The sequence below is a fragment of the Mauremys reevesii genome, linkage group 13, assembly GCF_016161935.1.
Source record: "Mauremys reevesii isolate NIE-2019 linkage group 13, ASM1616193v1, whole genome shotgun sequence".
In the NCBI taxonomy this organism is placed as follows: Eukaryota; Metazoa; Chordata; order Testudines; family Geoemydidae; genus Mauremys; species Mauremys reevesii.
This window is the reverse complement of record NC_052635.1, coordinates 29,577,749-29,602,977: the sequence shown is the minus strand read 5'-3', so window position 1 is coordinate 29,602,977 and position 25,229 is coordinate 29,577,749. Positions and strand designations below refer to the sequence as shown.

Below are 25,229 nucleotides of genomic sequence, written 5' to 3'. Positions count from 1 at the left end.
GTTTTGAACCCCGTAGATTATCTCTTTTTCTACTGGAAGTCTTCCCAGCAAGAAGCAGCAGGAGAAATCCCAGCTTCTGATAAGGAAATGCAGCCAAAATAGCAGAAGGTTGGGAAGGGAAAGCACCAGCATCCTAGCAAGTATCCCAGTAAATCCAGCCACATGCTGGCTCTCTCAAACCCTAATGGCTATACCGCTGGTATCCTAAATCCTCTTCTCTGCTCACAGGGTTTCTGTTTGATTCCCATTCCTCCACACCATACACAGGCCTAGACCAACACAAAGCTGGGAACTGATCTCCATCCTAGACCCAACATGTCCTGCTTGAATTGTAAACCTCTGCTGGTGTTTGTGGACAATTTGCAACACCCTCCTAATTCAAGATCAAAGTAAATGGTCCTAGAATATGGTGCTCCCTAAAATATCTTTTTTCTTCTCTTTACAGCATGAATATTTATTGCATCTTCTAACCCTCCCCTCACCTTTAGGACTCAGAATTCTTGATGGAATTCCTCCTCATTCTGCCTTCAAGAAGTCACTGTAACGCCAAGTGCAGCAAAGAGCCAGAGGGGTGGGGGGAAAGAGAGGCGGCCCTTTTCATTGACATTCCCCCCACTGCCACCCTAGATCAAGAGTAAACACCATTTCTCTCACAAAGGAGAGTATTGTACCAGGACTTGGGGTAAAGGCTAAAGGGAGGGAGAGAGCTGAAGAGAGAGGGGAAGAGAGAGCCCCATGAGAAGAGGGCAAATGGGATATGAATATAAATTCTGTAAATATTTTCTTTAAGGTGCTGCATGTAATCCCAGGAAATAGATCCAGCTTCACAGGACAGCAAAGTGATTGATTTTGCATTTGCTGTGGGTTTCTTCTTGTTTATTAAAATACTTAACCAGGCAAGGGCTGACGCCTTGGAAAATGCAGGAGAAGGAGCAGCCAGACACTTAAGTGCCAGCATTCTGGGGAGGCAAAGGGAGTGGGGGGGCACCATTCAAAAGGGCTGCTGGGGTCAATGTCATTTGAAAGGTTCCTTGGAAAAATGTATATCCTGGCTTTGAAGAAAATGAAAGATTTTTCCTTGCCCCCCCTTCCTCCCAGATTTCAGATCCAGTTCATAATTATCTGGTTATTTAAAAAAAATCTCCAGAATATTTGACAGATGGTTGCAAACCAGATGTTGCTACAGTGCAAGTGAGTCTCTGAGATGCTTGTTCCTAAACGTGCACTGAAGGAGGACATGGAATCTCTGCTGTCTCCCACCCAGCTTCCCCTCAGTTACTCCAGAGGCTGGGTTATAGGAGATAACCATATAGGAGATCAGCCGTCCACTACTACTGGTATATGTCAGCTACCAGAGCAGCTGCCACTTTCTCCTCCTGCCCACCACATCCTGGCCACATACACTCACTCCTTCTCCCCACACACACACCCCAAACTCCTCCAGGTCCTGACTAATAACATCCCTGATCTGGTAAAACAAATAAAAACAAAGTTTGAATCCCATACCAAGGGATTTATTACCCATCGTCAGAGTCTCCAGACCAGGGACAATATCCTTAACTGAAGGGAGGGGTGCGTGGTAGGGAAAAGAGGGAGACAGGGACCATAGACAACATAGCCTGCTTATCGAGTAAAGTTTGCCGCTTCGCTGGTGACCATCATATGTGAAAAGTCAAGCAAGGTCCTTCTCCCAGCCCCTCTGGAAATTAGTTCCTCCCCAAAGACATTTCTGAAGGAGGCATCCCTGCTGATCTGAGGGAAGAAGAGAGATGAATCTTAGTGCTCATGGGAGTGAGGACTGCTGATAAAGCTAGAGTCAACCATAGTGAGGGCAGGTACCACGTGTGCAGAGTAGCTATCATTGTTGTGTCAGTGTCATGGCCACCATCTTGGTCAACATACTAAGATCTGAAACAGGGATCTCCAGAGCTGAACACGGGAGTCTCCACAGCTTGAGCTAAAGAGCCACCTGGGGGCTGTAACAGACTCACATGCTGTTTGGGTCAGGCACAGAGGGGGACACAACGCACGCTGACCAGTAGGCTCTATAAGGCAGTTCACTAATTGTGGTATGTAGCCTATCATTTAAATCAGCTTCTGTACCAGATGACTGGAGGATAGCTAATGTGACGCCCATTTTTTAAAAAGGCTCCAGAGGCAATCCCAGCAATTATGGCCCATAAGCCTAACAAGTCACTGCAGTACTGACTTGCAGCTCCCCTTTTAGGCTAAGTTAGGTTTTCTCCTGAGGATTGACTCCCTTCCCGCCAAGCCCGAGAACCCTGCTGCCCAAACTGCACAGGAGAGTGTTCCCTCAAGTGAAGGTTGTAGTGCAGAGGTTCTCAAACTGGGGGTCAGGACCCCTCAGGGGGTCGCAAGGTTATTACATTGGGGGGGTCGCAAGCTGTCTGCCTCCACCCCAAACACTGCTTTACATCCAGCATTTCTAATGGTGTTAAATATATAAAAAGTGTTTTTATGGTCACATTCAGAGGCTTGCTATGTGAAAGGGGTCACCAGTACAAAAGTTTCAGAACTACTGTTATCATGCAAGAGAACAGGGAAGCCCAGGGTCTTCTACACAAAGCTGAGACCCTGAATGAAGAAAGTGTATAGGAGCCCAATGAGCTGGGAAAACATCTTTCTTCCAGGACCTCAGTCTATCTAGGCAGTTACATGGCCCCCATCATCTGGGCAGCTCACACACGTTAAATGATTTATCCCCATTTGGGGGATGGGGAACTGAAGCCAAGAGTGACTTGTCCAAGGGAATTCAGAGGGTTGCAGTGAAGCCAGGAATCAACCCCAGGTCTCCTCGATCACAGTCCAGTGCCTCAGCCACAAGCCCATTCTTCCTCTGTGCCCTGTTGGCAGGGAAGAGGAGGGGAAATGTTCCAGGCAGCTGTCTTCTAGCTATGACAGCTAAGCTGCAATGGTAACACCACGTTTCCCCCCTGCCTTGACTTCTTTTGTTGTCTTCCCCAACCACCATGTGTCCTGGTTCTCCTTCCACAGGCTCCACAGAAAGAACTAGGAAGTCAGAATATCCATAGATTGTATCAAATGGAGCAACAACAAGGAAGGGAGCAGCATGTGGAATGCACAATGAAGTACATCCCGGGACTTGTACAGTACCAGTGGCGACAGACGACGGGGATGGACGGACCATTGATCTGTTCCAGTCTGACAATCCCTTATGGCTCATTCAGAGGCTGAGAAAAGGATTAAGAGAATACCCAATTACAATTTTCTTTCTGTCTGTCTCGCCTTCTTTTCAGTCTTTTGGCAACAAATGAAACAACTGTGTCTAGAATCCAGGATTTCCACTGACTCTTGCTTTAATATTCATTTTTTGCTGGCTGTGGTACAATAGCCATGATCATGCCATCGCTTGCTCCCCGCAAGAACTATAGCTGCCCCTCAGAAAACCAGAACTTTCTCACCACATCCCATGCCAGTGATTGGTGGTGTCCCACATCACTGGCTGCCTAAACCACAAAGACACAGTCTGTGTAGTGCAGTGGCTCTCCTCCGCCTATTCTGTGTCGGGAGTGACCCCAGGTCACAACAGTAGACAGCTTCAGGGCTCCCTCCCGTCTAGCCAGAAGGAAAGATAGCCTGAGCATGCCCCCTTGAAGCCTGTTGGGGTCATGACCCCCAGACCAATAACTTGTGGTCTAGTGGTTTAGAGCAGTAGTTTCATTCCCAGCTCTGCTGTCGGTTCATTAGTCTGACCGTGGGCCGGTCACTTAAACCTTCTCCAGCTCTGCTCCTCCTCTGCAAAATGGTGATAACAAGACTCACTCACCTTTGTAATGTGCTTTGAGATCCTCAGATGAAATGTGCCATATGAATGCTAAATATCATGCATTGTTATTATACTAGTGAGAGACAAGATAGGGTGAGGAAATAACATTGGTCCAATAAAAGATATTACCTCACCTACCTTGTCTCGCTGATATCCTGGGACCAGCACTGCACTCTCATAGCACTTGCAGGAGCCAGTGCACCTCAGTTCCAGCCTGGTGTAACCACTGCTAGAACAAGCCCTCAGGAGCCTAGCTGCTCCTCTGCTTTTGAGGTCTGATCCTGCACCGCTGACATCAGTGGTAGTATTGCCTTTGCAGTTAATGGGCACAGGCTCAGGCCCTTGGAAGACAGCAAATGAGCTGTTGGCTCATGGGTGTAGTTACCAAAATCATTGTACATCCTGCACCCCCCAAAGTTGTGTGTAACCATTAGTTGTGAAGCCTCCACTGTTTAAGATCAGGTCTCCACTAGGGTGTCATTTTGGAGACATAGCACCTGATTCCTCAGTGCTTTGCACCTTGCGTAGTCATAGACACTCGTGTAAAGTGTGTGCAGAATGCTACAAAAACTGGATGGGGGGTGTGTTACCCCCACTTTGCACTGACATAAATAACTGACCCAGGTGCAGAACCAGGCCCATGTGCTTCTCACATATTCTCATTCTATTCCTTAGGAACAGGCACAGGGATGGCTGGGGAAAATTTAGCTCCACACTAAAATTCCATCATACCAAGATTATCATTATTATTAGCTGGAAAATGGAAACAATGTTTTCCACAAAAAATTCTAAAGAATTGGAAAAAAATTCAAAATTTGTCATGCATTTTTTCCAGATTTTTTAAAAAATCTGTTTTGGGGTTGAAACAAGTCATTTTTGTTTTCTTTTGTTTTTTATTGAACAGGTTTTGGTTTCAAAATTTCAACGCATAAAATTTCTATAAAAAATTGCTTTTAGAAATAGACATTTTTGGGCATTAAAAATACTTTTGATGGAAAATTTCTGAGCAGTTCTAATTGTTATGTATTTATTACCATACCACTTACAGGCCCCAGCATAGACCAGGGACCTATTGATGCATAGATATCTGGGCTTGGAAGGATTCAACTGTGTGTTTGGAATGGGAGGGTTGTTTGTTTGTTTTTAAATGAATTTCAACAGAGAATGCCAAGATTTATGTCCATATGCCCCAATTGTTATTGTTTTAAATGTTTGCATCAGCAGGATATTTTTTTTTTAAATCAGAGCTTCAGAAATAAACCATAATGTTTGAGTAATATTTCTTGTTAAGCAATTGCAAAACAGAAGAGTCACTTAACTAACAGTCAGTATATATAGAATCAACTATAATAAACTATAAATAGTATTGGCAGCATAATTGCAATTGACAGTAAATAAAACAGTAAACAGACTATTCACAGATTTAATAGATTTTAAGGCCACTATGATTATCTAGTCTGGTCTCCTTAGAAAGGCCAAAACAGAACTGACAGTAGAAATTTCAGGAGCAAAATATATTGGTCCAGATCTCCATCTGTTGTAATCTGCACAGTTCCACTGAATTCAGTGGAGCTTTGCCAATTCACACCAGCTGAGAACCTTGCCCAGACACATGCTTCTAACGGACTCACTCAATAAATTCTGGCTCTTAGCAATGGAAATTGTGTTTTGTTGCTTTCTGCTTTGCAAGGAGAAATCGACTATTACTGACATTTACCATTTAAAATCTAATCCATTCAAGCCTGAATAAATCTCCTAAAAAGGAAAATTTTCTTGTAGTAGGATTTGGGAAGGGCATCTGTTGAGGCTGGGTTGGGGTCTGTAGCCTGTAGGGAAGATGTTATAGCACTACCAAAACTTTCCCAAGTGATTTTAACCCTGAGGAGAAACACATCAGAAGGTGTGATGACAGAGTTAGTGTTTACACTGTATGGGAAAGGAGATAGCTATAAAGAAAAGCAGTGCTTGGTTTTTGCTTAAAGATAACTAGGGTGACCAGATGTCCCGATTTTATAGGGACAGTCTTAATATTTGGGGCTTTTTTTTATATGGGCTCCTATTACCCCACCCCAATCCAGATTTTTCACACTTGCTATCTGGTCACCCTAAAGATAACTGCAGTGAGAGAACTAAGGAAGTCCTGGCCTTTGGGGACTGGAATAGTCTCTGAAGGAAACTCTCTTTTGAGGTCCAGACCTGCTCGCATTGAAGTGAACAGCAAAACTCCCACTGACTTCAGTGGAGAAAGATCTGATCCTGTGTTGCGCTTTTAGTGTGAAAATAACAATCCGGGTGTGCATGTCTGTTTGCATGCTCCTCCTGTGTGTGCTCCCATATGTGACTGCTTGTGAGTGTCTCTGTTTTGGGGTCTGTTTGTGTGCTCGTGTGTACATGTGAACATATGCATGTGTCAGTGCTGGTATGGGCATGTGTCGGCATGTGTGCGCGTGCCCTTTGGTGTGTCTGTGTGTGTGAGTGCCCTGGTGTGTCAATATGTGTCTGTGCATGCCCATTAGTTTGTCTGTGCGTGTGTATGTGCATGTATTCACAGCCCAACAAACGAGCCAAGGCCCCATACTTGATGGTCTTCTCTCAGGGAGCTTCTCCCAACAAGCTTCAGACCACAAATCTAGCAATGCTGGCATTTGCTGGCAGTAGCTCTTCAGAGGGAGACGGGGGGAAAGCCCATAAGTTACCCAATGATGTGTAAAGCAAAAACACCTGCTGGTGCCATGATCCATGCTTGACAGTTGCATTCAACATGGAGACTCAGCCTATTTCAGCATGAACCAATCAAGTGAAACCTGGGTGTGATGTGGTTGACTACCCAGCTCAGGTCTGGGGGAGGGATCCTGGAGATCCAGACTGACTCAGTTACCTTTCTGCCTTTCCCAGACCCATATAGATTGTAGATCTCATCACACATGGATTCTGAGTAGCAAAAAAACAAGTTTCAGGTTTCATCTTCAACTCTTAAAATCAATCTTTCTTTCTTTCTTTCTTTCTTTCCCTATAAACACACTAACCCTGGTCTCCTGCTGATATTGGCCCTTTGGGGTGAGGTTTCTGACCATATCCACAGCAAGATCTGGGCATCTATTGATTTCATTTTTGTTCAATACAGAGCAGTCTAGGTGGCCTGTGTTAGTTCATCTCCAGAGAACAACAGCAGCAGCAGTTTGCACATATACTGCACCTCATGATCTCCAAGGAGTCTACAAACTTTAATCCATGAGCCCTCACATGAGCCTTTTATGTACGTATTGGTACACTGGCCTTACAGTGAAGTAAACACAAGCAAAACAAAGAGAAATTATTATAAATGACTTGTCCAAGGCCTTATGGTCAAAGGCAACAGAACAAGGAATAGAACTCAGGAGCCCTGATTTCTACCGCCTATCTTGTACCATGAAAACACCTAACATTGTTAGTAAGTATAACTGCTATGTCATTCTAGATGCAAAGTGAAACAGCAAACATCCCGTAATGGCAGTGTCCCCACTCGCTCACCCTTCCCTTGGGAGTCCTTGGGGACCTTCTGTGGTCAGCTAAGTAGGCAGGCTCCTACATGTTGGGTTGCTTCTCCCTCCCGCTAAGCTGGAGAAAACTGTCCAATGAGAGACAGCAAATACAGCAGTTTCTGCCCGTTTTATAGCCTTCCAGACCCAGTCCCCCTCTGTCAAGTCCCTCTCTCTTCAGGCTCCTCTGATGACCATGGTCCCTCATCAGGTGATCCATTGCTTAGTTCCCTACCACCTGGAGTTCGGGCTTGAAAATCTGGTTTGCCCTGGGGCGGAGGCAGCAGCCATCTGTTTGTCATTTAGATAGCCGGTCCTCAAAGTTTAACCACTCTATTGTTAGGGCCTTGCCAGGGCCCCGTGGGAATTTCAGTCCAACATGGAGGCCAAGGGACCACAGAGAAGACAGACAAGCTGCACATTCAAAATGGAGCTTACAGCTTGGTAAAGATACATACAGAGAGTTCATCATCTCATACCAAATTCATAAATAAGACAGACAGAGTCCCCAGAGTGGCACAGGGTGCCATGAATGCCAGTCAGGGAGAGGGCCCTATCGGTTCTGTTAGCTGGGGATTGCATAGAAATTTGTCCAGTCTGTTACTAGAGATCCAGGCCTAGTCTGAAAGGACTGTTCTTACTCCTCTACATCTAACTTGGCTGGCCTGGGTCCAAATCATGCTGCATCCCAAGGCAAAACGACTGTAGTGGCCTCACTCTAGTCTCTGGTGGACATTTTGGATATTTGTGTGTATCACAAAAGCATCACCTCATGTTGCACTATTTGACTGTTTCTCCTTAGCTGAGAAGGCCATGACTGACATAGCCAGTGATGAGGGGGGAGAGAGGGAGTGTGGGGGGAGGTGTTACAGATCAGAACTGATGTGGCTTGGCACTTGGCAGAACTTTCTGGGACAGTTTGTTCAGTGCCTCTCTACACAATGGTTGTGTCTAGCCACTGCGATCCATCTCTCATTTCCATGAGCAAGGAATTCAACCGAAAAGTAAACAGGAAAAATGGTACATCTCACAGTTTATAAATATACAGTATATGGAATCATTTATGAAATCGGGCCAATTGCACAGATGCCACATATAATGTGACAGATCTTTACATTACATTGGAACAACTTCATGTATACAGGGAGCAAGTATGTTTTCTCTCCATGTCTGTGTAATATATTGATGTTCTTTTGCAAGCTAACTCCAAGGAGCGACGACAGCTCTCAGAAATGACTGCTACAAGCTAATATGAGTTATCTGCATGTAGTATGAAAAAAAAAAATTAAGCCCCAAGAATTTCAGCTCCGTCTGCACTATCCCACCTCATGTGCATGACAACCCAGAGGTGAAAGACTGGCTCCGCTGAAGTCAATGGGACCTTTGCCATTGGGGCCAGAATGTCACCCTGGAGTCCTGTGACTGCACTGAGACGGACAGCCTCTGGGTAAGTGATGGGAGACATGCTCCCCTCACCTTTCCCCACCTATGCTAAAGGGGAGGTTATTAAGCTGAATGGAAACAAGCAAAAGAAACCCTGATTCTAGATTGTTATTTGAATATGTAGGAGAGTAAAGAGATGTAAAACCCACTGCATGACTTACAAGTGTTGCCAGCTCTCACCATTTGATGTGAGTCTCACGGTATTTGAGGTTTTTCTTAAAGCCTCTTGGAGTCATGTGAACAGGTGAGAATCTCAACTTTCATTTAAAAACAAAAGGTTTCTAGTTCTCGTGGTTGTGGAGGAAAGCTTAAACACTTGACCTGAGTACAGGCTAAAGGCTCAGAAACCAGAAACCAAACGAGCCCCAAATGTATTCGTTTGTTTAAAATCTCATTAATTCTAAGCCGGTCTTGTGATTTTGAGGCCTGTCTCATGCTTGGGGTTGGCAGTGATGGCCACCTAGGCCTCAGGTCTGCGCTTGCAGGAGCAAAGAGCTGCTGTGCTGTCACCCCCGAGCAGAGAGCGAGCAGAGCAGGGTAGGGAATGGACACAGTTTTAGCTTCTACCAATGTGCCCGGGCCAGCAACAAACAACTGCTGCCTGGGGCACGGAGGGAGCAAGGGGTCCTTTGGAGGGGTGTCTCTGAGGCATAGTTCCTTCTAGGGTAGTGCAGCTAACATATGCCCTGCCTAGCCAGAGCGGGGCATAGAGGCACGATCTAACCCAACAATCCAGCACATCTAATGGAAATCAAGGGCTTTTCCAAAGGGCAATGGAACTTAATGTCACCAGGCTTTCTCCAGCAACTTCCCCCGCCCAGCTGAGCCCAGGAGTTTATTTGAGTTGACAGTCGAGTGAGTTGACGCTTGGAAGCAATGTCTTAATCACAGGACGTCCTCTGTGGCATTCTGGCTATGTTTGTCTTTCTTTATAAAAGAAACTTCTCTGCCCCGACCCTCCCCTTCCCGCCCAGCCCAGTTGAGAACCTGGAGTAGTAAGAGCTGCTGGAACACTGGGATATTGTTTTGTGCACTGCCTGAATGGCCTGGTCTCCTCAGCTGTAAAATTACCTAGAGGATAACTAAACAAACTGGAGACAAACACTTCTTTAAAGCTTGCTGCTTACTTTACAGCAGCAATTTCCCCCTGCCTGCCACATGTGTTCATGCTGGTTTTCCTTCCCTCCTTTCAAAGCATTCCTGGTGTCCTCATGAAAGGAAGGGGGAGAAGACCAGGGAGCCCAAATTGCTGGCAGGGAATGCTAAGTGATCGAATTTATGAAGTGCCTCTCATTCCCAAAGGCTTTCCAAAGTACTTTGCACACACTGATCAGTCAAGCCTCATAGCACCGCTACCAGGGTGGTATTACTGTCCCCACTTTATAGGTGGGTAAACTGAGGCAGAGGTGAAGCGACTTCTCCACCGTTAAATGACAAGTCAGTGGCAGAGGTGGGAGGATTACATTGAGGTCCTGACCCTAGAAATGAAAGATGAAATGTTGGACCAACTGACAAAGCTCCCATTGACATCAGTGGGGCCAAGATTTCACCCTAAGACTTTCAAAATAGCTCAGCATGCTGATTGTTGAGCTGTTTGGAAAATCTGACAGTGTTTGTACAATGTAGCCCCATAGGCGTGAGCCACAGCCCTCTGGAGTGAGCAGAAAGACTTTCAATGGCCTTAGGACTAGAGATGATTGGGAATTTCTTGACAAAACATTCTTCCACTGAAAAATGCTGATTCATTGAAACTGAAACTATTTGCAGGAAAGGGTTTGGCTTGATGATTCTCCCAATTCAAAACATTAAAAGAAAACAAGTTTTAGAAACTGTCAAAACATCCCATTTCAACATTTTGTAAATGAGAAGTTTAAGTTCTTGGTTCAAAAGGACGTTTCATTTTGAAATTTTAGTTAATTTATACTAAGAAAATAAAACAGGTTTAATCAAAATGAAATGTTTCTGTTGCCCGGATCTGAAATATTATTTGGATTATTGGTTTGCAAAGGTTTTTGAGTTTTTGACTTTTTATCCTGATTCGGGAAGGGAAAAAAAAAATCAAACTCTCTAAAACTCTCGTGGGATGGAAAAAACATTCCCCGCCCAGTTTTGCTTAGGACCACAGTGACTGCTTTTTAGAGCACAGGATTAATTTTTAAGAGAGAAAAGAAAACCCCTGAAAATATTGTCACCGTTGATGGAGGATGGACAGATGTTCTGAACTAGAAGATTTTGAGTCTCTGACTGTCCCTACTCGCCACATTAGCTCAACGGCTGATGTGTGACATGGGAATAGAGCAGAGCTGGTGCTCAGGTTTGAATCCTCAGTGTTTAATCTTGCTAACATCTCCTTGTTCTTAAAAGAAATAGATGAAAAACTCTAGTGAAATGCCCAAGTGCTATTTACTGACACATGCTGATGCTCATATCAGAGCCAAGAAAAGGCTCTCCCTGCCTGGCATTTTGATCCTCTATCTCCTCCCTGCAAAGGTTGGCTGAAAAAATGTTGCACTGTATGCTCTGCAAAATATTCATTCAGATTCCAAATTTTGGCAGATTCCTAAGATCAGGAAATTCCTTGAAAGTTCGGGAAATTCTCCAAGATTTAACATAAGCTATTTTGCTCAGGGGGAAATATCAAATTCTCCATTTTTTTTTGTGGTGGGTCAATAGAACTTCAGAGAGCATGTATTACTGTGCAGTGTACAGAGGAATTAGAGAAACATTGTGGAAGGCTAAAAACAGACGCAGAACCCACAGGAACAGCTGCTTGCAAAGAGGAGCCAACAAAGCCAACAATCAACTATGAGGGCCTGATTCAAACCTGGAAGGAGCCCAACTAAGTGTCACTTACACTTCCTTCCTCACCCCTCAGCATGTGTGTATGTTAGACCAGCAGACTTACCTACATTTTCCGCCATTTACCACTGTGTAATTTACCCCCACTCCGTATGCATGACCTCTGAATCTGGGCACTCACTCCCAGCAGCGCCATACCTGCCTACATAGGGAAAACCTCAGCTTGCCTTCCTCTGCTGACCCTGTTCATCTGGCCTCCTCTCTGCCATTTTTAAAAAAAGAAATTCTTCAAATAAATTAAGTTATTATTAAGTATTAATGAATAATGATAGCCTGAAAAGAACTCACCCCGTACTTGAAGTGACCTGGTCAATGATGGGTTAAAGAACTGTTGTCTTTGCTGTTCACTGGGTCAGGAGTCATTGCTCTTATCATTTTCCTCTATAAAAATGATTACAGGAGTGTTGTATAAAGGAGAGAGATTAGGATCTATGTACATGGTTAGTTAATATATAAAGTGCCAGTAGATGGCACTCAAGAATATGCAGCATTATCTCTTGGTTTTACAAGCCCAATACAACTTCTTGTTGTCCGCAATTGTTCACTTTGCGTGTGCGTGCGCATGTGTGCATCTTTTTACATGCATCTCTCAACAACAGTCAGTCCTGTCATACTGGAGGCTGGAGAAATCCCCCACAAGCCTGTGTCTGAGGTCAACAGTCTGAGGTTGGGCAGGTCTGGCCATCTCGTGGCTAATGATTTCAATGTGTGAAGTGAAAGGAGAGCTGCAAGTGCTGGCTAATGCACACATTGCTACCAAAAGCTGGGCGGGAACTCAGCTCATGTGTGCCTGCAAGCAGCTGATTCAAGAGGCTTATGGCACTAATGTAACTCCCTTCAGGGAGATTCCCCATTAGCTCAAGTGCCAGAGGCCAGCACCTTTTGAGCAAAAGATCCTGAGTTTATGACTGTGAAGTCCATGCAGAAAAGCCATCATGTGTGGCTGTAAATGAGGACGGTGAAGTCGATATGGCTGTGGTATCAGTGCTAGGGAGAGAAGGAGACCGTCACTTGAGGCGAAGAGACAAACCAAACACAACAGTCAGAGAGGTGCTAAAAAAACACGTCTCCCCTTCTGCCAAAACAAAGCAGAAGGTTGGGATGGAACAGGAACTAAAAAGGTAATGATAACCTTCCCTCTCATTCATCTCTGACCACCACAGCTGGCTCTTCAAGTGAGCCCCAGCCCCAGATCTGATCACCCATAAACATTGGGCATGAACATGATTTTAGACTTTGTACCTCAGGGTCCATCTCTCCTACTGAGCTCACTTCAGAGAACCTGGGTTCCCTGCTTGTATTGACATTATCATTGGTGTAGTTATTAGATGGATACAGATAGGCAGATGAGTAAAAGGAAGCAATGAGACAATATTGGTCAACATGATAGCCAGCATAACCGTTGTCAAGTTTTTTGTAGGCATCATGGCAAAGGAGAGTTTTGAAGAAGGATAATGAGTTAGTTTTTCAGATATTTAAGGGGAGCTACACCCAAGTGTGCAAGGCAGCATGGGAGAAAACACAAAGGTTAGACTTCAGATCAACTCAGCCTCAGCATTCGAGATTTTTCTTTAAAAAAAAAAAATCAATAAAAAGGCCATTTATACCAACATCCTTCAACACAACTTTCCAGAGAACCCAACGAAAAAGTATTTTCTTTTTGCTCTCACACAGTTTTTCTTCCACCGTGCACAGCAATGAAGTCACTGAATGGAATTTTTACAGCTAAGCCCCTGGGTTGCCGCCATCAGTTGGAGGTGCAGCCAGAATCCACTTCACCTGGGCATAAAACTCTTGTCCAGGATTTCCCTGCAACTCTCCCTGGTGCAAGATGTAAACTAATGAACTCATCCTTAGTGTCAGGCTAGTAAAGGAGTCCCGTGATCTGTAACTTCAGTGTTTCCCAAACTTGGGACGCCGCTTGTGTAGGGAAAGCCCCTGGTGGGCCGGGCTGATTTGTTTACCTGCCATGTCTGCAGGTCCAGCCGATCGCAGCTCCCACTGGCTGCGGTTCACTGCTCCAGGCCAATGGGAGCTGCTGGAAGCAGTGCGGGCCAAGGGACATACTGGCTGCCGCTTCCAGCAGCTCCCATTGGCCTGGAGCAGCGAACCACAGCCAGTGGGAGCCGCAATTGGCCGAACCTGCAGACGCGGCAGGTAAACAAACCAGCCCGACCCGCTAAGGGCTTTCCCTACACAAGTGGCATCCCAAGTTTGGGAAACACCGTGTTACTTCATTCAGACTTAGGAAGATATCAGAGGGTAGCTGGCCCTCAGAATGGGTCAGGGGCCCAGGCTACCGCTGACAGACTCTGCAAGGGGGAATAAGGCAGCTCAGGTTCCCCTGGCAGTCATGAACCCACTGAGTAACTGGGAAGCACTTATCTAGGAAGGGAAGCATCTGGGCAAGATAAAAGACTAAGACCCTCAGTTAGAGGGGGAACTCCTGAGGAGAGAAGAAGCTGCCAGAGAGGTAGAGGGATTGCAGAGAGACATCCCTCCAGCAAACTGGGGGAGGAGCTGCCAGAGAAGCCAACACTTCAAAGAGGGAGAAGCCGGGCAGGAGGCTGGGGAAGCCTACAGAGGTGGACAGGTAGGAAGTAGCTCAGGCAGCAGCGAGGGACTCAGAAGGGTGGGTTCTGGCTGTTCTAAATAAGGGCCCTGAGTTGGAACCCAGTGGAGCGGCTGGGCCAAGAACTCTGGAGAAGGTGGCTCTAAACCTAGGATATTTAGGGCTGTCTAGCCTCCACTACAGCCATGGGACTTCTGATTCTCCATTACCCTGAAGGGGGAAGAGACTATTAATAACCCAGCCACAGGGCTGGGTCATAACCAGGACTTCACAAACTCAGAACCAGGTGTGGAGGTATAAGGAGGATGGAGTCAGATTGGTGTAGCTCCCCATCCTGACGCAAGTGGACACTTGCAAACAAAGGCCCCATATCACAGAAGAGACGGATCCTCAACTCCTTGCCCTATAGAAATATACAATATGAGGCAAATCCTGGGATGAGAAGAACTGGAAGGGGACTTCTGCATCCACAAGGAATAAAATCTGTGCATCAGCCATGAGAGGTGTCATCACAGTTCTTGAAATGGATTCCTGTGCCCACCTATGCCTGGTCTACACTTAAAACTTAGGTCAACATAGCTACGGCACTTGGGTCCTCATCACTGATCCCCTTGGCTGTGCTGACATAGCCTTCTGCAGATACACCTAGGTCAGACTGCTTCCATCAACCTTGCTACTGTAGCTTGGGGAGATGGTGTACCCACAGTGACGGAAACCCCTTCCATTGCTGTAGTCTGGGTCTACACTTCAGGGTGATGCCAGCATAGCTAGGGCACTGTAGCCATGCTGCTATAGTCCTTGTAGTGTAGACATGGCTTTAGAATGGATGCTGGGTACAGCCCCTGGAAGGAGAAAGAGCAGCAGACTATGAATGGTACCTCCATGCAGCCATGAAATGGACTATGGGACAAGCCTTAGGTGGAGGAGAAGTAGAAGAGACTTGCCATGCCCTCCTGAAACAAACAGTATGTTTGTTCCCTAGGAAGAGAAGAACTGGATTTCTGTCCTCATCAGGAATGGACTCTACATATACCCCTGCATTAAAAGGCAAATTGCTCACTATTCACCAGTGCCTGAAAAGCAACTCTTTTGTAATGTAAACATATCGAGCCAAATGCAAATCTCAGGTAACTCCATTGTCCTGGACAAACCTCCACTGAAGAGAGTGTATTGACATCAGGGATGAATGTGGCTCTTTGTGTTCAAATAGCAACTGGAGAAATGTTGGTAACATTTCAAGTTTGAACCTCTTCATGACTATTTTTATTTGCATGCTTAGCGAGCCCCAGGAAAAAAAAAAAGGAGCTTCCTGAAACACAGAAACATGAGGTCACCTGTTTAAATCCAGGCTTTGCAGAGGATGTGCCCAGTCTTTGGGGAGGGGGAAGCGGGGGAGAGGTAAGAGGAGGTGAACAGGGTTGTGTTGTTGTTTTTAACGAAATGCCAGTGGGTAATTTCACCATGAACATTGAAACTTCATTTCCTGTGCTGGTGAGACAATCTCTAGACAAAAACATTTGCACAGGAGAAATGAAAAGAAGTGTTTGAACTGCAAGTGCTGAGAAGGGGGTTGAACTATTTAAATGGTGTGGAAATGATTGAATTATTTCTGTAGCAGATGACATCATCTTTTCCTGCTGGACGGCAGCCCCTCTGCGGCTCGTACAGTAAGGGACTGGCTGGAGACACAGAACAGAGAGTGGGTTTGTCTAAGGCCCCACCAGCATTGCACCTGGTTGCAGAGAAGGCTGGTGTCTGGTTTAACCAGGTAATTAGGGGGACCCAGAAGAGACCATGGTTTCTATCCATGCGGGTCTTGCAGAGCCATTGCCTGAATGATCCAGGCTGCACACTCACATTGCTGCAGATATTTGTTTAATAGAAAAGGATCCAAGCCAAACATGTGGGTCCAAATGTCCCCAAAATTTTAGGAAGCCCAGCTGGTCCCAATATTAATAGACTAAATCCCCAGACATCCCCACAACCCAGCATTGAGGGTGTTCAGATATTGATCCAGATCAGAACTTTGCTGCTGACACCTTATGGGATCACAGGAGATAGATGGACTTTGGGTGACACACAGTGAATCCAGGAGATGTGTCAGCTTCATATACCGTGTGCATGTGTGCCCACTTCTGGAACACCTGGCTAAGAAGTCAGACAATACTGTCCCTGATAGCCTGAGTACAGTTAGGCAGTTAGTGTAATTACTCCCACAATCCCCCCTGCTGGCATCTGATAGGAATTACTGAGTCCTTGTGGTCTGGCTGCGGCAGAGTCCTTCTGAAAATTGAAAAGATCCTTCACTTCATGGCTGCCACGAGCCCAGGTATTTCATTCTCCCCTGATCCCCCTGCAACCTCACACTCACCTGGCCTTCTCTCATCTCCCTCTTCCATAAAAGCTATCACTGGCTAGTGGACAGTGCGCTGGACCAGCACTCGGGTTCTATTCCTAGCTCTGCCACTGACTTACTAGGTGATCTTGGGCAAGTTGCTGCACCCCTCTGTGCCTCAGTTTCCTATTGCTAAATGGGGATAATGATACTGGCCTCCATTGTAAAGCACTTTGAGCGCTACTGATGGAAAGCACTGTATAAGAGCTAGGTATTATTATTGTTAAGAACAAATGCTCAAAAGAATACCCTGAATTGGTCCTTTCCAACCTCCTCTTGCCTCTCTGCTTTCACATTATCAACAGCTCCATCTCCACTGGGTCTTTCTACGTCTGGCTCAAAACTTCTGCAGTCAACTTACTCCTAAGAATGAGCCCTCTTCACTTGCTAACTACTTCTCTGATCACTCCTTCTTCCTGTCTGTAGGATGCCTTATACCTTCTCCTTATCCTCTCTACTATGGTCTCAAGGCTCCATCTTTGCAGTTCTCTCCTCCATCTCTCTTCTCTTTCTGGGATAACTCATTGCTAAGCTCAGCTTCAGTGTCAGAGCCCACCCCGGAGCTGAATAGCTCATGCCAGGAGCTCAACATCAGTCTCTAAGTGGTTAACAACAACCAAACTCAAAAGTTGGCTCCCTGCCCCTTCAATCTAACTACAGATCCAGAAGTTGACTGCTTAGTTGCAGTGTTGAAGCAGAGCCCACACCTAGCTCTACAGTTCTGGACTGGTACTAAGGAGCTCCTCACCCAGCCCAGCACTGCACGTCCTCGGTCTAGAAGCAGGCAGGCAAGCCTTCTTAACTGGTCTGCTGGTTCCCAATTGGTCAGTGTCACCTGGCCCCTCTAGGCCTTTGGAGGACTAAACCTCATTGGTAACCCAGCCCAAGTGGCTTTTACTTAAGCAGGGGGTGCTAGGGTGCCGACAGCTCCCGAAGTGGGCCAAGATGATTTGATAGATCCTACTGCACTCAGATATCCCTTCTTTGTGGATGCCACCAGCTCTGCATCTTTTTAGTATGACTCTCTGATATTTATCCAGCTGCTTCTCTTGCCTCTGTCTGCTCCTGGGTAACCAGAACTTGTGACTCACAAATGCATCAAATTTCTTTGTCTGGGTACAAAGTTCTCTGGCTCCATTATCAGTAACTCTTTAACCCAGTCCTTATTTTTGCTGACCAACAACAGAAGTCTTGAAGTCCATTATTTATCCTCCCACCACTCTGTTGTTGCAATCTGTCATTTCTAGAACAAGGCCAGAATTCATCCTTTACTTCAGTCGGCTCCCTCTGAATCCTTTAACCGGCCTTAAACATGTGACTATTGCAGTTCCCTCTTGCACAGGACCCTGAACTCCAGAGATGTTTCAATGCTGCCAGACCAGGAAACTCCCACACACCACAATCTTCAGAGAGTTCTCCATTGTGAAACCTCCATCGTCAATCTTCATTTCCAATAAGTCCCTGAATCCAACTCAAAATTGTCCTCACAGACTTGCAGTATTCCATCTCTCGGGGCTTGGATCCAACGACTTCCTCCACCTGCCCCCTCTGTGCCAACCTCAGCTCCTCTCTGGCCTTTCACAGGATTTCTATGTGATTGAAGGATGCTCTTTCAAGCATGCTGCCCAGCCACTGTGCAGAGAACGTCCCGCTTGTCAAGGAGTAACTTCCTCTCTCTCAACCTTGTCTTGTATCTTTTCTTTGTGGTACTCTGGATTAAGGATATTAATGAGTACCACAATGAAATGTCCTGTATATTATCCCCCTGATTTAGAGTTAATTTAACCTGCAAATGACCCTTTCAGATCCCCCAACCCAGTATCTCGGTGTCTGTGATTTTTTGCCTTCACATCCCCTTCATTCAATGTGTTGTCTGCTATTGCTGATGATGATCTGGTGTTTTTTGAATGGCCTTGAGAACAGAGAGTAGATTTTCACATGGATTTGGAAGGGCTCCATCCCTTCTGCGATGTGCAGCTAATCTTGACAAACGATCACAGAGAGTGGGTTTCGAAGCCAGAGATAAGACTGTCCAAGCACTTCAAGTAGCCGCATTTTCTCATGAAGAAAGAAGGCTTGTTCTCTTCCCTGAGCCCCTGCCTTCCTGCACCCAGACTTCTGGACAAACTCAAATACCGTTCATGGAGGGTTTTTGCAAATGACACAAAGCAAATGCTCTGTGCTGGGCCCTCACTGCGTCCAGCTGCTCGGCCTGTGGGGATGACAGTACATTTACATTCCTGGAAGCAGGGCTGGATGTCTATTCAAAGGAACATATAGCGGGGGCCCCCTTGTGCTCACATTTTTAACTCTTTCACTGCTCTTGAACTAGAGCATCAAATGCACATCCAGCCCGCCAGAGAAGCCTGTTTCCTTGGATAAACCCACTACCACGCAAGTGAGGATATTACAAACATGATGAAACTTTGCCCAATGGGTATTTGGGACATTAAACCTGCCAGCATCAATTTTTATACATACCGCATAGACCGCACTGTGAAACACACCAGACAGCAGCCAGTTGAGGAACCAATGGGAGCACAGTGTTTGGAGGTGCCATGACACCACAGGGATGTTGGGAGCCAGGACCCAATACAGGACCTCTGGCAGATAGACCTGGTCTCTGATCTTGGAGGGTCTGTGGTTCTGGAGACCAGCTCCACCCATCCACCCATTCTGCTGGAATCAAAACACACCACATTCCCAATGGAGGGAGAACACCAAGGAAACTCTGTGAGCTCAAACTCATGGAATTGCCTGCTCCGGTGAGAATAAATTGCATAGGAGAGAATTTACCTGTAAATTCATTTCTACGCTTGCCCTGCCACCCCGATAGACTTCCTTAGAATACATCTTCCTCTGAGCAGATTCAGGTTGAGATGAGAGAGTTCAAGAGCATGGACCATGAGGTCATGAGATGAAATACCATCAAGCAGATTGCTTCTTGTCACCTCCACTGTTCTGTCCTTCTGTCTGTATCATGTAATTACTGTGGTAACAGAGCACCTTGTTAACATCATTATAACCTGAGACCCAGACTCCATTGTACCCAGCTCTGTGAAAACATATAGTGAGAGGCAGTCCGTGCCCCAAGGAGCTGACTATCTAAATAGACAAGACAAAGTAGGAGAGAAAAAAATGGGGAACTGATTGATCAAGTGAGTTGCCCAAGTCACACAGGAAGTTGGGGCAGAATCAGGAAGTGAACCCAAGTGTCCTGGGTTCCAGTCAAGCACTGTAACCACAGGACCATCTTTCCACCCTGTCCGACCATCCCTGAGCATTATTGTACTGCCATGCCCACCTACGTAACAACACAACTGAGTACCAAGCCTTCGTTTCTCTTAAAAAGCACCTAACACTTTGTGAATGCTACCAGAAACAAATCATAAATACTAATACACCTGGGCCATTGAGAGCTCTCAGCTCCCTCACCTCCCTGCATCAGAACCATTGTAGAGCTGGTGTGGGCACCTCCTTGAGCTCAAACTCACCATCTGAGCCATACAGAAAATTTCTATTCTTTTGGATCATCAGTTCACATCCTCTCCTAGACTCTCACAAATTCCCAAACTTAGAGTGAAATCCTCAGCACCTTCAGCCCCCATGAACGTTAATGGCACTATGACAGTGATTTTTATGTGCAAAACTATACATGTACATTGCAGGGCAGCGTCATATTTTATTACACTTCCTACAGTGGCTCTCATTGCCCTTAGGCTGCATCCAGTAGCTTCTGGCTCTCTGTCTTGGCATCACTGGAAACAGCCCCTCCTGTCAATCTCTGAACAGAGGGACTGATGGATGGGACAGAACAAATTGACAGCACCAGCAAGGATATTTAAAATCCTGGGAGCAATAAAGGGATCAGGAGGAAGGGGAAGGTAGAGAGCACAGTACAGTAGGACACAGGCAGGACAAGAGGGCAGGGGAAGGTGAGACAGAGTGGCCTGGATGTGGGGCACAAGAGAAAAGCATGAGAGGATGAGTGCCTGAGAGGCAAGGGAGAGAAATGATATTTTCTCTTCTTTTCTGCCTTGTCAGGTCAAGCGGGAGAGCTCCTGAGAGGGGGTGTTCACCTTCTACTCTGGTACAGAGAACAGCTGTCCCCATCACAAAACCACCATATACCATAGCTCACCGCCACTGTCAGCATCTGCCTAGGGAACAGAGTGACCCAGGACTGGAACATCAGAGCGCAGCGGAGGCCAGTGCTTCAGGCCAAGACTGAGGAGCAACAGCAGAGTTTCAAGGCTGCTCCAGACCTGGAATACCAGGGAGTGTTGCAGGTCAGGAACAAGGAGCATAGGCCCAGCTATGTGGGAGCAGCAGGGGGCTGCAGTTGGTCAGGATTGAAGGGCATTGGCAGAGTTATGTGGCAGCCTCGAACCAGAATAGCAGAGGTCCAAGAATGAGGAGCATTGGCAGAGCTGCACGGGAGCCTAAGAATGGACTGGTGGGTACAGACCAGCAAGAAGGTGCATTGACTAGGCTGTGTGAAAACCCCAGACAGCAACACCAAAGGCTGCTGTGTGTCAGTACAGATGTGCAGGACACATGGCCACCTGAGCTGGAGTGGAACAGCTGGGGGTGCAGCAGGATAGGAATGAGGTGCATTGACTAAGCTGTTTGAGGGCCCAGGGCTAGAATGGCACAGACAGCTTCAGGGCAGGAATGAGGAGTATTGAAGGAAATGTCTGGGGGGGCCTGAACTGGAGGAGCATTTTGCTGGTCCCGGCCCAGCATTGGTCTGAGGAAGAACACGATGGCCCAGGCAAATAAATTAACTGCACTGAGACTATCTCTTCCGCCATATGCACACACAAAACCTTTTACCCAGGTGAGAATAGGAGGTCAGAGGTTGTTGGCTTGCTGATGTATGAATGGAGGCAATTATTCAGCTGATGAGGCCATGCAGGTGCTAATTAAAAACCATGCAAGGCACAACTGGTCACTATTTGGTGTCAGCCACTTGTGAAATTAGCTTGTAGGTGGCTCACCCAGCCCTCCGTCTGGAGAGAAAAGAACAGCTTGTTGTAAATCTGTAGTTACATTGACTCGTTGCAGCTGGTTGGTTTTCGGTGACTGATTTAACACTTCTCTATCCCTGTGGTATCTTGGTTAATATTTCTGCTTCTCTCCCTCCTTCCCCCATTCCCCACTCCTTCTAGTCTTCCTTCTTTGAACAAACCTCAGCTGGTCCCTTAACAGGGAGAGTTAGCCCTTCTATTCACCCACTGCAAGGCTAGCCCTATATATATATATATATATATATATATGGAACCAATTGAAGGACCTACATCTGCTGGGACCTGTAACCAAATTCTGGGGATAGTTAGCCAGATACAAAGCAGAAGATCTCTCATATACCACTGAAGGTATAAAGTCTTTGGGGACCCTTCCTATGCAAAGCAAGCAGGACACCTCCACCTAGGTCACCTCTTCAATAGAGTGGAGGATTTAATGAGGACCCTAATATATGAACCTTCTAGTACCTGGAGAAGAGCCCCTAGCCTACTATACTTCTGCAAAATGTTAACGTGAATCCATTTAAATAATACTGGTTAATAGTACGCTGAAACTCAAGGCACCCTGCTTCCAGAAAGACAGAAATGGTCTTTGCAGTAATGGGAATGAACCATGTTAACAAATAAACTTCCTGTTCTCCAAATGGAAAAATCATCATCTTATCCATACACTGAACTGTTCTAGGAATAAGTCAGTTCATAGGATCACAATGGTTAGAGATGGAAAAGACCTGCGAGATCACTGACACCAACCCCTCCACCAGCTCAGGAGCTGGTCCCCAGACAGAGGACACTGCAGATGTTCAATTGATACTACCTGATTCCTGTTATTATTAGCAGTCATTGATAATCAAGTTTTGATCATAATCAAAGGGCCCCAAAATGAGCCCATCTATTCTTAACCAAAGGACAAAAAGCAGCCTTCACAAAGGAACACCTGTGAAAAGACTAGGGCCAACATTCTCAAACTTGTGTGCCCGAAGTTTGGGCAGCTAAGTACAAGTACCCAGATCTTGCAGAGCACCTGTAATTCCCATTGGTTTCACCACTTGGAGGTGGAGAGATAACAAAGCTCAGTATTTTCTCCACTTAACATCTTTGGGCACAGATTCAGCATCTGTTAGAAGGCAATTGCTGCACAGTTCTACATGAGTTCCATATTAAGGAATCTCTTTAGTCTATCCTTTTTCTTTAAAAAACAAACAAACAAACAAAAAACCTAGGAAATTCCATTTAGCAAACTGAGTTATTAGTTCACTAAGGTCTTGGTCCTAAACCTGGTTCCATGCAGGTCGATCCCTGTATTTGTGCAGAGCCAGTTGCGTGATTGCGGCTTAAGGTTGCACAGTTAAACAATCAAAAGTCAAAAAAAAATGCAATGCTAAGGTTACAAAAGCAACATTAACTCTCCCCTCTCCCAGATATGCATTAACAATACAGTCTTTAATTACATCACAAACTGTTTCTCAAAGAATACAGTAGGATCAGGCTTTTTTTCCTAACCCCATAAGTACACATGTGCAGGATGCTGATATTAATGCCCATCCCATAATGCAGACACATAAAGGGGCAGAGATAAGGCTGTGTGTGCAAACTTGACTCTTAACTTTGGCTTTTGAGCACTTAATCATGCAACTTTAATAGATTTTTGTTTGTTTTAATGCCATTTCTATAGAGCATCCATCCTACAAGAGCCCCAAGAGCATTTGAAATGTAGCAAGCAGATAGGTATCATCACCTCATCCATTGCCAAGTTATTGTATAGGAATCACAAGGCAGCTACCTCAGGAGGAGAACCTGGCAACTGCTTAACAGCTTGCAGCAACACTACAGAGCAGCATGAGTGAAGGTGAATATGGAATCCAGTGAAAATGGCAGTTCAAAAGGACACATTGATTTGTCACATGCCTTTCCTCCTCTCTCACTGTCCTGCCCATCGGTATTTTCTTCTGCTGCCAACAGTTTTGTATTAATCTCTGAGCTAACTGAAGGCTCCTTTTACCCATAAATATCACCTGTTTGTCCCCATTCTGTGTCTTGGTGCCTCTCTCCCAGAACATCCACACCGGTGTTTTGTCTCCCTGGCTGCTGGTGTTTCCAAGCTGCTTCTCACTTTTCCAAAGAGAGTTAGAGGGATGCACTGTTTGGCCCACTGTCATTTTTCCTCGGCTGGCTCAGTCTATGCCTGCTACAGTGCTGCCAAGGGAAGAAATGAAGATGAGTTTATTCTGTATATGTAAATATCCCACTGGCAGCGGGTGAGGCCTGGCACAGTCTTAGGCCCTACTGCCTGTTTGTTATATGACACTATTGTGTCTGTCACCACTGGTTTGGGAATCTCACAGACTCACCTTTCCAGTAATATGGAGTGACCTCTGCTGGACAGCAGGGGTGTTGTTGTCCAGCCAGGGTCCATCCTTGATCAACATATTAAAGGACTGCAGGAAAAGTGTTTCTATGTGCATGAGAGATGAGTTCCTCTGGTCTCTCTATCCATCCTCTCCCTAGCCACTCCCAGGAAAGTCACTCTGCTTGGACTGACCACACTGCCAATAGCACACAGAATTGGGATTGTATTATTGCGCAGTAAGCAGCTCAGTGTTTGGACAATGATGCGTGGAGAATGGATTTCAGGGAGATTAGCTCACAGTCCCTGACAAGTCTCACATGAGGACAGTGGGTTCAGGAAGCAGAAAGGGTTGGTGAAATGAATGTATTCCTCTGCAAAGCACAGGACAGAGAAGGAATGGTAGGGTGCTTGGAAACCTGTGATAAAAACCCTCCCATGGGAAAATGCACTTGGTTGCATGATGTTTATTGGTGCTGAGAGGAATTTAGAACATTTCATCCATCTCACCTGACACATCAATCATAGAGTCTGTTTGATCCTATTCAGGTTCATACACCACACCTCTCACTACGGTATCTGAGCACCTTTGAGGATAAGCGAGACTAGAATAATCGAGTTGTTAGTTGCTGGTTCCTACCAAAAATCATGGGTTTACACCTAGCAAGCTATAAAAATAGGAGTCACTTGTTTCAAAACTCAGCTGCCCACCCCCTTTTAAAAGTTCAAAATCCAGATTTATGCCACACTTGCTTACGATGCAATTGGAGTATCGTCTCCCGCCCTGAGCCCTGTAGTCGATGGCAACAGGAAAATCAGGGGCAACATAGAAACACCATAAATTATCCAGGCACACTGGCCCCATGGTACCCACCACAGATGTGGAGATGAACCTGCCACCTTGGTATATATATGGGTGTATTTGTGTGAAGGGGATGTGGAAAAAGCAATGGGCCAGCTTTGGGACTGAAACTGAAGTCAGTTGAACTGTTTCTCTTTTCTTCCCCCAGCCGTGGGCGATTGCTTTCTTCTAAATGATTATGGCTGATGAAAAACTGACATGATTTACCATTGGAGGCCAGGACGGGAACTTAGCTCATTCCTGGCATTGCTCAGATGGTCCCTCACCTGGCCGGGGGTGAAGAGCTGAGACTCCATAAAGGGCCTTTCATTCTGGCCAATGGCTCTCCCTCTCCCGCCCTCCATCAGTCCCCTTCTTTTTCTTCAGGTGACTCTCCAGGAGGGATGGGTCCCTGAGAG

The 25,229-nt window shown here is 45.9% G+C and overlaps 1 long non-coding RNA gene across 2 annotated transcripts in view; it reads right to left on the bottom strand.

Moving 5' to 3' along the window:
* Positions 1-1,573: 1,573 nt before the first annotated feature.
* LOC120381334 overlaps positions 1,574-25,229 on the bottom strand; it is a 31,069-nt gene continuing 7,413 nt past the window's right edge. The window contains exons 2-5 of one of the 2 annotated variants that reach the window (XR_005588029.1): positions 19,392-19,584; positions 11,917-12,009; positions 6,687-6,739; positions 1,574-1,752 (exon numbers count right to left, since the gene is read on the bottom strand). This is a non-coding gene — a long non-coding RNA (uncharacterized LOC120381334). Of the gene's footprint in view, positions 1,753-6,686; positions 6,740-11,916; positions 12,010-19,391; positions 19,585-23,637; positions 23,819-25,229 lie in introns of both variants that reach the window. The other variant, XR_005588028.1, reaches the window with a different exon arrangement.